This window comes from Cygnus olor, chromosome 3, assembly GCF_009769625.2.
Source record: "Cygnus olor isolate bCygOlo1 chromosome 3, bCygOlo1.pri.v2, whole genome shotgun sequence".
NCBI lineage: Eukaryota > Metazoa > Chordata > Aves > Anseriformes > Anatidae > Cygnus > Cygnus olor.
Genome location: NC_049171.1, coordinates 102,308,931 through 102,323,930, shown reverse-complemented (window position 1 = coordinate 102,323,930; position 15,000 = coordinate 102,308,931). Strand labels below are relative to the sequence as shown.

Sequence of the window (15,000 nt, the reverse complement as noted above, 5' to 3'; positions counted from 1 at the left end):
TGAGGGGAGGCTCAAGGAATCCCAGCTCTTGGTCAAGAGCAGTGGGAAGGTTGTAGTGGTGCTCGTTTTATTATGATTTTTGTCTGCACCCGTCACTCAGTGGCAAATTGCGTTTTGAGCCCAATCCTGTAGCAGAAGTGACATTTGTCAGCATAAGGTGGGTGGTTTCCCACCTAAATCCTTCTGGGGGATTTTTATTGGTGCTCGTTTTCACAGCACTTAAGTTCAGGTAATTTAAAAAACTCTCTTAGCAAGGGCTTGCTCAGCTCAGTGTTTCCTAGGAGAGAGGTTGCATGGATGGGACGGGTGAAGCAAGGGGCACAGGGGATGCTCCCCGGGGACTCTGCCATTCGTTACAGCTGACAATACCCAGACTTTTACCCCAGCACCCCCAGGCCCCCCAGGGGCTCAGGCTGTGTGGATGCCAAGATGTGACAGGGAAGCACAGGAAACGAAAGGGAAACACACAAAGGGGCAGGTGTTACTAACTTCTCTTCTGTCAAAGTGTGGTTAAATTCCCTCAAGGTTGGGTTTCTTCTTGTCATTGCAACTTTTATCCTTTTTGGAGAGCCTAGGTTGAAATGATCTTTGTGCTCCAAAATTCTTGGTCCTTTATGATTTTAGGCACTAATGTCTGCTTTTCAAAATGTTAGTTGCAATGTTGATGTCAACGGATTACTTCCGTGAAGAAACGTGGGGAGCATATAGGTGTTTTCAGGCAGATAAGAAAATAGGAATCTTGTGTTTAGCGCTGCCACTGGTGGCTGTCTCCTCCTCTCGGCAACGGGAGCCCCTTGCTTTTCCCCCTGTCGTGGAGGAAAAGGCCTTCTGGCATGTTATAAACGGCGGTGATTTGCAGATCCTTTCACGCAGCCTCTCGTGTGTTATCTCGTATAATGAGAATTTCCCAGAGGTTCAAATCTTGGTTTTGCTCTAAAGACCCAGCAGTTACGAGATCATTAAGCTGCACAGTGCAGTTTTTAGTGTAGCCTATGTAACTTTTCCGATAAATGCTCAGTCCCTCCCCCACAAGCTGCAAGGCAAAAATGACAACTACTGTAATGTTGAAATTGGATCCAAAGGGATTTAGCAAACTGAGCATTTGCCATATTTAGCGTCATCAAAGTTCCTTCTTTCCATACTTCAATGATGCGTTGCTGATCTTCTGATTAGTCTGATATGCTGTTCCTCTTAAATCACATTCACTACTCTTTCCTAAAACCCTCCACCATTATTTCTTCTTGGGTGAAATTTGTGCATATACTTTAATATTCCTAAATTGACTGTTAGGAAAAAAAAATGATAAAGCTAAAACGTGCGTTTGGTCTGTATCAAGCTGTGGCATTGATTTGCTCAGGAATCTGTGATACTGTGTTTCTCTCCCGGTGCAGTGGAACTGACAGCTTTTAGCAAAGTCAAATAAGATGTTTAACAAACCACATGCCCTATCGTTTTTAGCCTTGCCATTGTACCCTTGTGGCTGTGAGCCAGAGAGAGATACAACGCCTCCTCCCACGCTGCACAGCTCTGCCCATGTTTTGTGTGCACACGTGTGTGGACGTGTGTGTGGCAGCTTCCACACTTCTCTCTCCTGCTGTGGGGTTCGCTGGAGAAACTTGTGCTGAGCATAGCTGCACAGAACAATTTGAAAGAGAGTCTTGAAAGGAGGAAAAAGAGAAAAAAAAAGCTCCTCTTTTTTTTTTTTAACGAAAAATGAAGATGCTTCTCTGTTCCGGGGCAGTTCTGCCAAGGAGGTAAGAAGGTGGCTTGTCCTGGTGAATGAAAGCCACAAATGTCAGTGTCCCAGCACAAGTGCCGAATGAAGTTGGTCAGAAAGAGAGGACAGCTTGCAGTGCCACTTGATATCAGTCTCATCTGTGGTGTTGCCATAGGCTTTTTGAATGCCAGCTGCAGTAACGAAAGTCAGGTATTGTTGCCATGTGTGAAAAGAAAAAATAATCCCAAATCATTTTGTAACTCTCTTTCAAAATCTGTCCTAAAAGAGAGCATCAGAGCTCACAGTTGTAACTGTGACAGGATGGTTTCAAGTGAGGGGGACACCATGCTGCCAGATAAAATAAAAATATGGTTACTTTTACTTTTCAATTTATTTACTTAAAACAACCCAAAAAAATCGGCCTGAGGGTAGTACCTGGATTTTAGTCTTGCTTTGGCTCTCGTTCCTCCATCAGCCTTTTTCCCTGCATTTTTTGTAGTTACCATCATCCTCCGTGCATTAATATCTCTCTGCATGGTCCTTTTCCTTGTACACATTTAACAACCCAGCCCCAGCGCTGAAATCCCAGGCTCAGTCCCCCCATGCAAGGCATTTCCCTTGACGCCCTCCCTCCTGCCCCCAGCATACGCCCACCACGCTCCTGCACGTAGCCCACGTGCAGGCACCAAGGTGAAAACCATTTTTAGGAAGTTGGCTCTGCTTTTGGCAGGGGAGGACCATAGTGGTGAGGAAAAACCTAGCCAAGGCTGGTTGTGCTCAAGTCTTAGCAGAATGGTTATCTAAAGAGCTTTGAGCTCGTCCCGTAACCATCAATGGGATTATGTAAAGCAATTCAAGTAACACCACCTATGAAGTCCAAGTAATAACCCAGTCACATAAGTGGCCCATGGGCCCTTGAGAGGAACGCTGGCTGCCAAAATTTTCAGAAGTGATGATGGGTTTAGGCCAGGTCCATTTTGAGATGCTCAAATGGAGATGTGTCATTGAGAGCCACTTTGTCAGGAGGTCCTCGATGGTCCATTCCCTGACAATGACGTGTGCCCATTACTGCATCCAAAAATCAAGACAACCTAAATTATTGAAAATTCTGGCCACTCATGTGCCTATTTTAGGAACCCGTGTCCTTCCTGCAGGATTCATCTCAAACTGAATTAGGGTTCATCAGAAGGAGAATTAAAGCCTTTGAACCTGATTCTTATTTAAACTGAGGCCACGTACACATGTTTTTGCAATATGAAGGCACTGTAAGGGAGAATTTATAACCACCCTAATGCTCCTTTACACAACTCAAGCAGTGTAAAGTGGTCTCCAGAGAACTGAAAATCAAGTCAATAACTTGCTAACTTCCATCTCAAAGCTTGCATGCTCTTTCTCTGCAAGCTGCAGTGGTGATCTGCGCACTTGTAACGGGACCAGAAGTGGGCACAGGCTGATGGGACAGTTGTTTATTTTAGTATTACACTCCTCGCATTTTTTTCCTCAGCTGTAGACTTCCTCATTCAAGGGGTTTATTGTTGTAGTGTTTCGACATCGTTCTCAGCATTCTTAAAGAAAAAGTCAGAAGGCCTCTCTCTTGCAGTCTGCTGCAAGGAGAATAAAGCTGAATTTGCAATTTGAGGATAGCAGACATAACTGTCCCGATTCCTCTGAAGAGAAACTAAAACATGTATTTCTAGATGGAACTTCCTTGTCACTTAAAAATCTTCTTGTTTTCGGGAAATTTAATTGATGCCCTCAGGCCTTTTTCCTTTTGTTTTGTTTTGTTTTGTTTTGTTTTAATTTTGAAGAGGTGCTCTTGTGAAACAGCAAAGCTTTCCTTGAAAACTGCACAGGAGTCGAAGCTGATTTGTAAATCGAGTAACAAAATCCACGGCTTTCAGTAGAAGGGCTGTGCATCGCACGTATCAATTAATGCTGGTTAATCAGTTTTTGCAGTTGGTGGAACTGCAGATTGTAGTTGGAAGCTATTAGGGAGGAATCGCAGGAGGAATACTGTTGCAGGACTAAGCTCGTTTTTTATGTTTGTGTCCTCTGGATTCAAGGTGTTTGTATAATGAAGTTGGCACATTGATATATGATCTATTTTTTAATGTCATTACAATTTTAGTTCCCTCTGCCTTTTTGTCATTGGGTTACATTTAAGCACAGCAAGATCAACTTTAAACTTCCTTACTCAACAGCTTTATTAGTTATAACGTACCGTGACCTTTCTCAACATTCTTAAAGAAAAAGATACAGTGTAATGTCACTTTACTTTGCTTATTGTTCTTTGTTGTGGTGAACAAAGCATTTTCTACAGTGGCTATAGCACATAATTATACAGCTTTCAATAGCGGTGTCTTGGCACATATCAAAGTTCAGAAGAGCCTTTAGAAAAAAAAAGATGTTTTGTGGCAGCCTAGGGAGGGTCTCATCTTTCCTTCAGAAAATAGTTCAAGGCTCTTCTGTCAAGCTTCCCTACTTAGAGCTTTTTCTCCTCCTGCTTCATAAAGTTTAAAGGGGATTCAGTGGAGTTCTATGATCTATTTCCTTTGAAAGATTGTTCCTTTGCACAGAGAAGTCCTTTGACTTCAAGAGTTCACAGATTCATGTCTTTAGGTATCATATGTCTGACCTTATCAGTTACTCTATTTAATGTAGGAGAAAAAGTCTCAACTCTTTGTGTTTGTCTGTTTTGCCTCTGTGAAATGATTTGGTGAAAAGACCATCCTTTTTAACACACCACTGAGAGGCCGTTTCTGACTGTAACCTACCCTGTGGCTCTTCTAAAAAAAAAAAAAATTGTCCTTGTGTTTTGTGTATGGATGATTTCACAGTGAGAATAGAATTATACAAGGACAGGCACACATAAAAAAATCTTTTGCTCTCTTTTTCCTAAATGATCTATTGGCTATTTTGGTGGCTGCTACTCTGGTTCCCCAACAGGCAGGACCATTTAACAAACACAGAGATAGCGGCTGGAGTGCTGGGCCAGCAGTAGGTTTTCCCTTGCTTCGACCTACCCCAAAGGCCTTCATAATTAATTGTCCTTCAGAGATGAGGAAAGTTCAGAGACAGTGTGTGTAGCGATGTCTATTGTCTGACATTCAGTTCTCCTTCCCTCAGCTCTTTTTCTTCATTCCACAAAGGGTTATCAATAGGAGCAGGGAGCAAGCTCTCTTCTAACAGCTGCTGGTGGTGGTGGTGGCTGTCTGCGGAAGGTATCATTGTGTTCAGCCATCTATGGATTAAATGGCTGCAAAACTTCTAACAACCTTTTCAAACGGGCGTGTTTATTTCATCTAGATTACACAGACCTATTTAGCTAATTAAAAACTTTCTCAGAACCCCTTCTCCTTTATGCAATGGAAAAAAAAAATTGCAACCCTGCTGTAATTATGAAGAATGGCTGCCGTGAAACTTTGGTAAATAAATGAAAGATTTGATCAGCCAACTTTGATCGAAACGCACCAAATAAGCATTGGTTTGTTTGTTGAGTTGCTCTGTGTTTTTGCTTCTTTCCGTTGTTTTGGTTTTGTGGTTTGTTTGGTTTTTTTTTCTTAGAGGGAAGAAGGATGCATAGTAGAAAAAGCATGAAAGAAAGCGCTGGTGTGAGCTGTAACAGAAACAAACACTCACCCAATTTAAAAAACTGCCACAGTTCCTCCTGTCTCTGCTCATAACATCAAAGTGCAAAGAAGCTGGAGTTTGCTAAACAGATTATTAATATTGTTATGCCTTCTGCTATTAATTTAGATTCCTCTGTGGCATAATTATTAAACTTCATATACCACAGAACGAAATTATATACATGCTTCCCCGTTTTCCCTGATGGTATGCTGAACAAAGATATGGTACGGTTAGTAGATATGCAAGAAGTATAGTCAAATTAGGGCTGTTTATTAACAATCGTTATGTTACTGCTCCAATTAATTGGGCGAAGCCAAAAAAGACAAATACAATCATTCTTCCACTGAACAGTTTAACTAGCAAATTAGGGAGGTATTAATTTTTTTTTTAACCTAAAAAAAAAAAAAAAAAGAAAGGACTCCACTCTGGACCTTTACCTGCATTCTACAAAAATACATCACTTTGCAATGAAATGGGATAATCATATAAAACATTTTCTGGGCTCCATCTCACTTCCTTAATGTTAAGAAGGACTGCACAACAATCAAGATCAATTATTGTACTGATTAAGTTATTAAGCCTGGCATTTGGAAACAGGTTTTCTGTATTTAAGAAGAAATTACGTACAAAGGAGATGCAGCTAATACAGTAATGCAAAAAAAGATCATAAAAAATTAAAGTTATTCTTATGAATCTTTCATTAGAAGCAATGAAAAGGGACACTGGTGAAGCCAAGTGCTTTGTTCTTCTGAGCTCCTCTTGTAGGGCCTGATCCTGCGAACAATTATGTACTTGAGTGTTCCTTCTGCCAGAGCCCTGGTGGCGCCTTCAGCTAACCTCCTCCTCTGTCACCGTTCGCCCAGGCAGCCCCGTGGACGACTGTCAGGGCTGCTCTGCTCCAGTAGACAGATGCTGCCTTTAAAAAATCCGTCAAAAAGTCCCGTTAAAAAAAAACCCACGCCACCGAATCACCCAGCTGTACTGAGGCAAGCGCGTGCTTTTACGCAGGAAGAGCTGTTGTGAAATGATTTAAGGCTACTCAGAGCTTTTCAGATTACTCCCCACCGCAAATAACATGTTAAGTACTAAATTGCCCTAAGCGGTGTTTTATTACTGATCAATAAAATAGTAATCTTGTCCTTCAGCGTGGAAAATTATTTTAGTGGGATTTTTCCTGGTTTAGTTCACGGATAACAGTAAACCAGAAAGTGCAGCCCCCGAAAAAAAGCCAAACCTGTCCTTGTTTGTTTCTAATTTCGCTCTGGGGGAATCCTAGGATTGTTCCAGCCGAATGGTGCACGGTTTCTGTGCGTGCGCCTCTGTGTGCGTGGAGCGGTGGTGTGCCGTGCTTTGCTTTGGGTGAGGTTTTTTGTCTCTCTCTCTCTCTCTCTTTTTTTTTTTTTTACAGTTATTTACTGGTACTCATCCTTATTGCCCCGTCCTCTTCTCAAACAAAACAACCCCTTTCCAAAAAAAAAAAAAAAACACAACAAAAACAAAACAAAACACAACTTGGCAAACTGTTCTGACTTCTACTGCCATTTCATTTTGCATTCAACAAGGGGTAGTGGGAATTGAAACGTCAACTGGAGATGGAGAAAAGCACCAATTTATAGTGCGCTAGCCTTGCACAATTCAAGATTTCTTTTGCTAGCTGCACACATTATACTCAACCTCTCGCCACTCTCTTGTGGCAGTTGTGAGGAATGGCTATTTCTTCCCGTGTGTGTACTGCAGGCCTCTAAAGACTCTTATTTATTCTCTCCCATGTCACCTTGTGTACAGTCTGGTCTGTGACACTGATGGTGATTATGTCATTATTTTGCTCTGGGGGCTTTGGCACATCTGCAGAGCTGATGCACATCTTCTTTGTTACGCTGGCATACGTCCCATATCGCAAATGCTTCATTAGCCTTACTGCCTGCCTCCTTGCCAGACAAGAATACCCAAATCCAAGCTTCTTTTTGCTCTGTTCTTTTGTGTCTGTGATGAGCCTTTATTCATCTTCCTAGTTCTTCCCTGTTTTCTATTTTTCTGTGCAAAACTGATTTCCAGATGTCCGTATTTGGGTTCTCCAAAAATCCATCCTGGATGAGGAGTGAGAAGCAAGGTGAATTTTAACCCATGTTATTCCTCACTAGCGTAAAGTCTTACCCCTCTCAAGCTTAAATCCTTTTTCATTCATCCTGCACAGAAAGAATTCGTTAGGTTAGGCAGTTCCAGTCAGTGGGAATATTTTAAAACTTGGCATTTGGAAAAAAAAAAAGGAAGAAGGAAAAAAAATATAAAACCAATGATTTCTCTTACCATCTAGTAAATATTAGTTGTGGCAGCGGTAACATGCAAGTTGCACATGCTTCTTCCAGACTTTATTTCTTTTAGACAACACAGCTAAATTTCTCATTCAGAACTTCTGGAGAAGCAGCACCTTCCAGTGAAGGAGGAGAGAGTTTGTAAGACCCGATTGACTGAAATTTCTTATTAGCTGTGTGTTCTCACTCCTTTTTTCACATTAAAGGGCATAGAACATTTTGTACTGTGAAAACTGAGGAAAATGTTTGATCTTCTAAACTTTATCGAAGCTCTTCTATGTAACTATCATACCAGAGAGATTTGAAATAGTGGGCTAGCTGCTAGCTTCCTAAGATTTTGCCATCCACATCCCATCCACCCCACACTTTTTCTACATGGTACTGAACTAAATTCTGGGCTGGATTCTCAGTTTTTGGTGTAAATCAACTCCAGCAGTCACTGGAGCTAATTAATGCATGCCAGCTGAAGAGCTGTCTTTTGTTGTATCACTATACAGTCAAGTGTGTGAATATTTGTTAAATGTTAATTGAAAAAAAAAAAGTTTCGTTTGTTTATTTTAAAATGAAAAATTGATTGCAGACCTAGATTTGGAGCCACGGAGCCATCACATTTATGGCTGTGGGGTAGAGGGGGGCGTTGTTTTTATTTTTGTAAGGGGCTCTTGCCAAAAGAGGAGGTCCCAGCCAGTACCGTCTCGCAGTGCAGGGTCTGGGCTGTGTGACTGACTTTAACAGAAGTCATACAGATAGGATTGCCCATCCTGTAGGACTTTGAGTAGGTCACCTTCAAGCAGAGCACTGCTTGGTATCCTCAAGGTGTTTTAAAATGGACAAGAGTCAGGTCCTCATAACATGAATTAGAGATTTTCCATAGCCTTTGGAAACCAGGGGAGAGGTATAGCAGCGTCACAACCCCTTGTGATCTCCAGCCTAATGCAATGGAGATGTTATTTTGAAAGATGCTTAAATCTGTAAAAACAAAATGCTGAGCCTGAGAGGAAGCAATAGCAGAACATCGCAGAGGTCCACAGGGACTCTGTCCCCGTCACCTGCATGAGAGAACCTGGGAGCTGAAGGAGCCACGTCTCAGTACCATACTGAAGCGACAACAATAATGCAAGGACTGCAGTTAAAAAACGCTACTCAGTCCAAGAGAGAGGGAGTATTTAGCATCATGGGGCACTCCATAGTTGCGTAGAGTCCATGGCAGGACTGGTGTGTTGCTGAATTTTGTAGTGCAGAGACAGAGCCTGGCGCCTTCCTGATGTATGCGCGTGGCTGGGTGAGAGAGAGGGACAGCCAGAAGGGCTGGCCGAATGAAGGTAATCGACATATTGGAGATGGTTTCTCCCTGTGGATCTGGAAGGGGCAAGGTTCATCCTTCTTATCTGCAGAGGGGGAAGTTGCACAGCCTGGTGCTGCCTCGTTTCACTGTGCCACCAGCGGGACTCGTGAACTGCCCTTGGGGGACACGGTTTCAAGGTGCTGGTGGAAATGTGCCATCGGAGGAAGCTGTGGCCACACAGTAGTCCAAAAGTGCTCAATGGTACGGCCTGGAAGTTGCTTCTGCATGCAATGGAAAAGCTATGTAGGGAGCTGCAGAGCAGGGAGACACGATTTCTGTTGGTCAGCAGAAAGGCTGGAGGACTGATTGGGACTTAGGGGACAACGATGATGTAGACGCATAAATGCATTTAAAGCAGTAGTCTACAACTTCAGAAACTTTTCCACAGGAGAGAGGGGAAATCAACACTGAAAAGAAAAGCCCTTTAACTGCCAAGTATCAGTGTTCAGGGAGAAGCCGAAGTGGCTTATCTCGTGCAATTGCGGAGAGGGCTGGCTCCATCGGGCCCAGCCTCGAGGTTATCTCATCCAGCGCCGTCTGCAGCCGCACCGTTTCCTTCCACAAGGGCTAAAGAGGAGTCAAACGAGAGGCAGCTCAGTCCATTACAGCTGAAGACTTTGTCTTCCGACCTCACAAGGCTCACTGGTCCCACACTGGACCTGGTAACTGAATGCCTGCAGCCGCACAGCTCCGACTGGAGCAGTTCATCCCATCACAGCGGGCTCCATCCAGACGTGCACAGTTACACTGGGAAGGGGCTCGGCAGAGATAATCTGGGGGGGAGCCTGGGCTGGTGGGGCTGCTTCATTTACAGCACCCTGCGCCCACAAACCATGCGCAATTTCCTTCCCCGGCCCCTACCCTCTGCCATCGGAGAGAGGAAGGGAGGTCTCCCGCTGCCAGAGGGCACGCTTACCACCTTCATGCCACCCCCAAAAGGACCCCAGTGACCAGCCATTTCCCTGCCAGACTGATTAAGCACCACCTGCTTCCCATCCCTGCCTCCCCTGGCCCCAGCACACACAAACTGAGCAGGGAAAGGGCACTGTGGAAACTGCTGGTTTTTTTCCAGGGGCAGGCACAGCCGACGGAGGTTACTGCAATGCAGAGAGGTGGGGAGAGTGAAGAGGAGTAAGCAACACCAATTACAGATGTTTACTCACTGCTATGATGTTTTTATGCATGCATTATGAGGTGTACTTTAGATATATAAGCCTTTAATTGGGGCTTCTTAATATTTCATCTAAAGGGCCAAATTCTACTGAATAAAAAAAAAAATCCCTACGCACTACGAGCTCTGCAAACCTCTGTTCCCATGGTCTAACCAGTAGTTTCTGCCTGCCCTGCTCTCTTAGGTATGGAAATAGACCTTGAGAGCAGAGGATGTCCTGCTGGGGAGCGATGCCCCCGCTCCTCACAGACCAGGCTGTGCCTCCCGGTCCTTCCAAGTGACACACCACATCCCACCGGGCTGTGGTGGCCAGGAGACCATGCCCTAACCTCTCAGCTGTTCCTGCAGCAGAGCCAGCATTGGGTGGTCATCCTCGTACTTACTTTCCTGGGCAGGTTTTTTGTGGGCGCCTGTGCGCAGTACCTGCCAGAATTTGGCAGCAGGGCACATCATGTGCCGCTTGGTGTTGTCGGCAGCCTCTTGCAGCAGATTGCATTTCCCCACAGTGGGGCTGAGTTACAGTCAGACTGTAGGGTGTGTGAGTCTTATTTCTCCTCCAGGTTTGGAATGAGACACCTTGGGTGTGACAGTGGCCCTTCCTGCGGTCCTTCCTTACATTCCCCAACACATACTAAACGCCCAGCTACCACAAGCTGTGGGAGCCTTAGTGATTTTTCCACTCTGCAGCAGTGCCATTGGCGATGCAGTGCGTTAAGGGCAATCAGAGTTTCCATTAGAAGCCTCTACGTCTCATTGCAGCTCTAATTCATCAGCAAGGCAGCAAAGGAAGCTTGATAATCATCTCCCCAGTTACATGCTATCAATAATTTTTAGAGGAGGGGGAAAGGGGAGAACCGAATTGCAAGGTGCAAATAAGTCTAAATAAATTGTCAAATGGGAAGTCTTTTACTTTTACTCCAGCCCGCTCAGCTCTTGGGTCTCACCAAGTTTTGTGCTTTAAAAGCTGGCACGCCGAGGCCGTTGTGTTTGCAGTGGGCAGTGTGTTTCCATGATGGGTGGGCTCAGTGCCTGAACCACGGGCACAGCAGTGCCAGGGCAGAGACCCTCCGGGGGTGCTGGCCATGCAGGGATGCATACGAGGCAGGTGTGGGATGATGTGTCCATGCCAGGGACGGGGATCTCGGCCGGTAGAGCTGGGAAGTGCTGCTCCCTGCCTGCCTCCAGCCGGGGTGGGCAGCGCTGACGGCACTCCAGCTGCCCGGGGAGCCTGCAAAGTACTTCCCAAGCTTTATTTGTGGAAAAGCTTAATTGAAATGCAAGTGATTAAATCTAATGTATCGCGCAGTATCCATTTTCACTGCGCTACCACTTTCACTTCCCTGATACTATCAGACATCTCAGCAGCCCCACTGTCAGTTTTTTTTTCCTTGTAAGAACCGTGCCCGTTCTCCCTCCTTTTGTGAGCTTGGCGGAGGAGATAACAGTAAGCCAGCAGTAGATTAGTAGTGCCCCAAACCCCACACGGGGGATAAGGCATCTCAGCTTCATTTCAGGCAAACAGGTTTAAAGTGCATTCTTAAATCATTTGAGGGCCATGTGTTTTCCAGCTTTTTACAAAGACTGAAAAAGCTCTGGTATAACAGGAACTGCAAGAAGAAACCTCTGTTGTTTTCACAATTTTTCTTTCCAAGATGGACTCGGGCTAATGCTTTTTTCTTCCTGCACAGCAGGCTCAGCACTGCGGTGTTGGTGCTGTCCTACAGCAGTGAGCTCCCCTTTCAGTGGCACTGGGGCTGGCAGCGGGACAGCAGACCATGCTGAGCAGCCACCCAATTCCTTGTCTACCTTCTTCTCTTCCCCAGAAATCTGTTTCTTAACAGATTTGCACAGCAAGAGCTGTGAGAGAAAACTCAAAGGCAATAAACGCAGACCGTGGTGGCACAAGAGGGCTGCCGTTGTGGTCGAGGGGACTAGGGCACACGTAGCAGTGGGCAAACCGGCGCCCTGGTCTTTAGAAAGGTGTTGGCAGGGAGAAAAGTGTATTTAGGGAAGTGTCCAATGGCTGAGGTATTTTTCATTTGTGTTTTTAAAGTAAAAGCATCCTTTCCAACTATTTCCCTCTCCTCATAAGTGATAATGGAAGAGGCATTAGCCTTTCCATCGCCTGAGCCAACCTATTTTTTTCTAAGAGGTGTCCAGGATGTTCAGCCAATTGAGTGATCTAATTAGCTGAAAATTGTTAATTTCCTTTACCTTATAAAGCACCTAACACAGAAACTGTTAAATAATGTTAAGTGTCAGACTTAAACTGAGAACATTGGGCCATATGCTGCCGTGGCTTTCGCGCCAAAAAGTGTAGCAACTTACTCCAAAACCTGCCTCCAAATTCTGTGCAGAAGCCAAAGCCTCCTGCTTGATATGCTGCCACACCAACTCGCAGCGCTAAGATGGTCCCACGCAGCAGCTCGCTGTGCTCGGGGAAGGAGAGCGTATGGACGTGCGAGGGGAGGGGAAGGGCTGGGTAAACGTGCGAGGGGCCAGGACACCAGGACACCAGCACAGTATTGCACACACGCTGCCCTTGAGAGAGCAGGAGAAGCTCTGGGCAGGGTTAGCCTGGAAAACAGTGGCAGATCGGTGCCTGCAGCTGCAAACTGTGCAAGTCCCTGCTCTGCAGAGGGCCCCGGGGATAGGTAGGTGAGTGGGATAGGTGAGAATGAGCTGCTGCTAGCTCTTCATTTAGTGGGGTGTCACTGGCTCAGTGGGATGCACGTGGGGAAAGACACCAGTGTCCCAGTGTCACCAGCCTCCCCACAAGCCACAGGAAAATGGCCTCAGAACTAGCTAGGTGCCTTGCTGCGTTACTTCTGGCTTGGCCCCAGCGTTGGTGCCTTAGGGGAAGGGAAAGGCTGGGAAGGGACTACCACTCTGTAGGATTCCGCCATGACAGGCTGTGAGTATGGGAATACACGTCTAGGTGCCAGCTCGCCCCAAAAGCCCACAGGCTTAAATCTTCATCCTGTGAGTAAGGGACTCGGGGCCATGTATAGGTGATGTACATAGACTTTATCAAGCATCTCCTTCCAGCAGGTTGTGCTGTGGCCCCGAAGCTCTTCTTTTACACTGGATCTCATTCCCATTGTCAGCTGAGGTCAGGTTCTCACCCCGACTTTAGGGTGCATGTGCACATCTAGTTTGTTCTTTGCATGAGGTCTTCTAGCAGAAATATTTCCCCTGAATCATCTTCTGCCTTTGCTGCACCCGTGCTGGTCCAGACCACTGCACAAACACTGCAAAGCCATCTGACCTGGAGCTGCACATGGTGAGACTGCTCCCCCAGCACGGACTTGCTCATCATCCCAGAGAGGTTCTCCACCACTTGCCATAATGGATGCTCTTTATGTCTTTTCCTGGGGTTAGGAGGCTCCCTGTGGAGCCCCCCTCTCCTGTCACTGCCCAGACCATCCACCTAGAAGAGCTCGAAGAGCGATCTGGCCTCCTCCTCTCCCCCCAACCCCAGCCTGTTTACCTCCCCTCCCCATGACCTTGTGCTCTGCAACGTGAGCAGCCTTCACCAGCTGAAGACCTCTGATCCCAAGTCCATGAGAGATTTTGGCTTTCCTATTTGGCAAGGCGACTTGTTGCCCACCAGGTCAACATGAATAAAGATTTTTTAAATCCATGAAGTCCTGCAATTGCAAAAAAAAAAAAAAAAAAAAAAAAGGGAAAGCCACGTCTTGGTAATTTTACTTCTGCTGGCAGCCTGACATCTTGAGTTGTCTGTGCTGCACTTGTTTATTTCTGCTCATAATTAGGATCAAAAAAATCCAAACAAACATTCACCAAGAATTCTACTTTATATAAAATTTGAAAGTAAAATCAATCCTGACCCAATCTTATCATTTTTAAAGTATGTTTATCCAGCTTTGTAGTAGGAACAAGCAGACTGTTTGAAGGCCACATAGTTTTCAAACCTTGGTTGCAACACGTTACCCCATTTTGAAACCGTCTTTATCTAGCCGAGAAAACTAAAATCTGTTTGACAAAGTAGCACTCCAGCCAGTTTATCTTGCAATATGGCTTTAGCTCACAGAGCCTATTGATTTCCTTAAATTAATGTTTACAGAATGCTACTGAATTTCACTCAACGGGACATTGTTCTTTTGAAGCTTTGTAAAATATGATACAGAGTGTTATTGCCGTTTGTTCCTTTGCTAAGACTGATGAAACATTTATTTTTTTAAAGTGCAGCCTTGAACTATAGCTGTTTCCTACAAGTGTGTTTACTCTTGGAACATTAGTAATACAACACACTATCAGACTCCAGCACAATACCACAGGCAAAGTCTGTAGGTACGCTCTGGCCAGCCTAATCGTATAAATGGAGCCGAAGTTTAACGCAGATTAGACATCGTATGAGAAAAGGTTTCGAGCTTAGCCCAGCTGTCCCTGTCTGAAGGATCTTCAGCTTTGTGCGCTACAGCCAAGCAGTTGTCTGACGCTGTTACAATATTAGAACGGTTGCGTTGGTCTTGGTACTTCTAAACATGGGACCCCATACTGAAAACCGGTGTCTGATCCTCTCCCTCTGCCCCCAGCCAAGCGAATAGTTTTAAGGGTGCCTTGTGCGTTGTTCGGAGGCTCTCAATCCCATCCCCGAGGAGGGCTCGCAAATCTGCTCCAAGAAGCGCTTGCATTATTTCCAACAACCACCCAAATTTTGGTAGTTTACTACAGTGAGGTTGCTGTTACCTATTGCTGAAATTTTAAAAGAAATCACAACCAGTAATGATTTGACAGTTTTGTTAGTGCTTTCTGCAGCTCTGCTGCCATTAGACCCATCAGTCCAAAAAATCCTCAGTTT

At 45.1% G+C, this 15,000-nt stretch overlaps 1 protein-coding gene across 4 annotated transcripts in view; it reads left to right on the top strand.

The window, feature by feature from the left end:
• PROX1 (prospero homeobox 1) overlaps positions 1-15,000 on the top strand; it is a 48,351-nt gene that overhangs the window by 21,479 nt on the left and 11,872 nt on the right. The gene's annotated exons all lie outside the window — the stretch shown is intronic.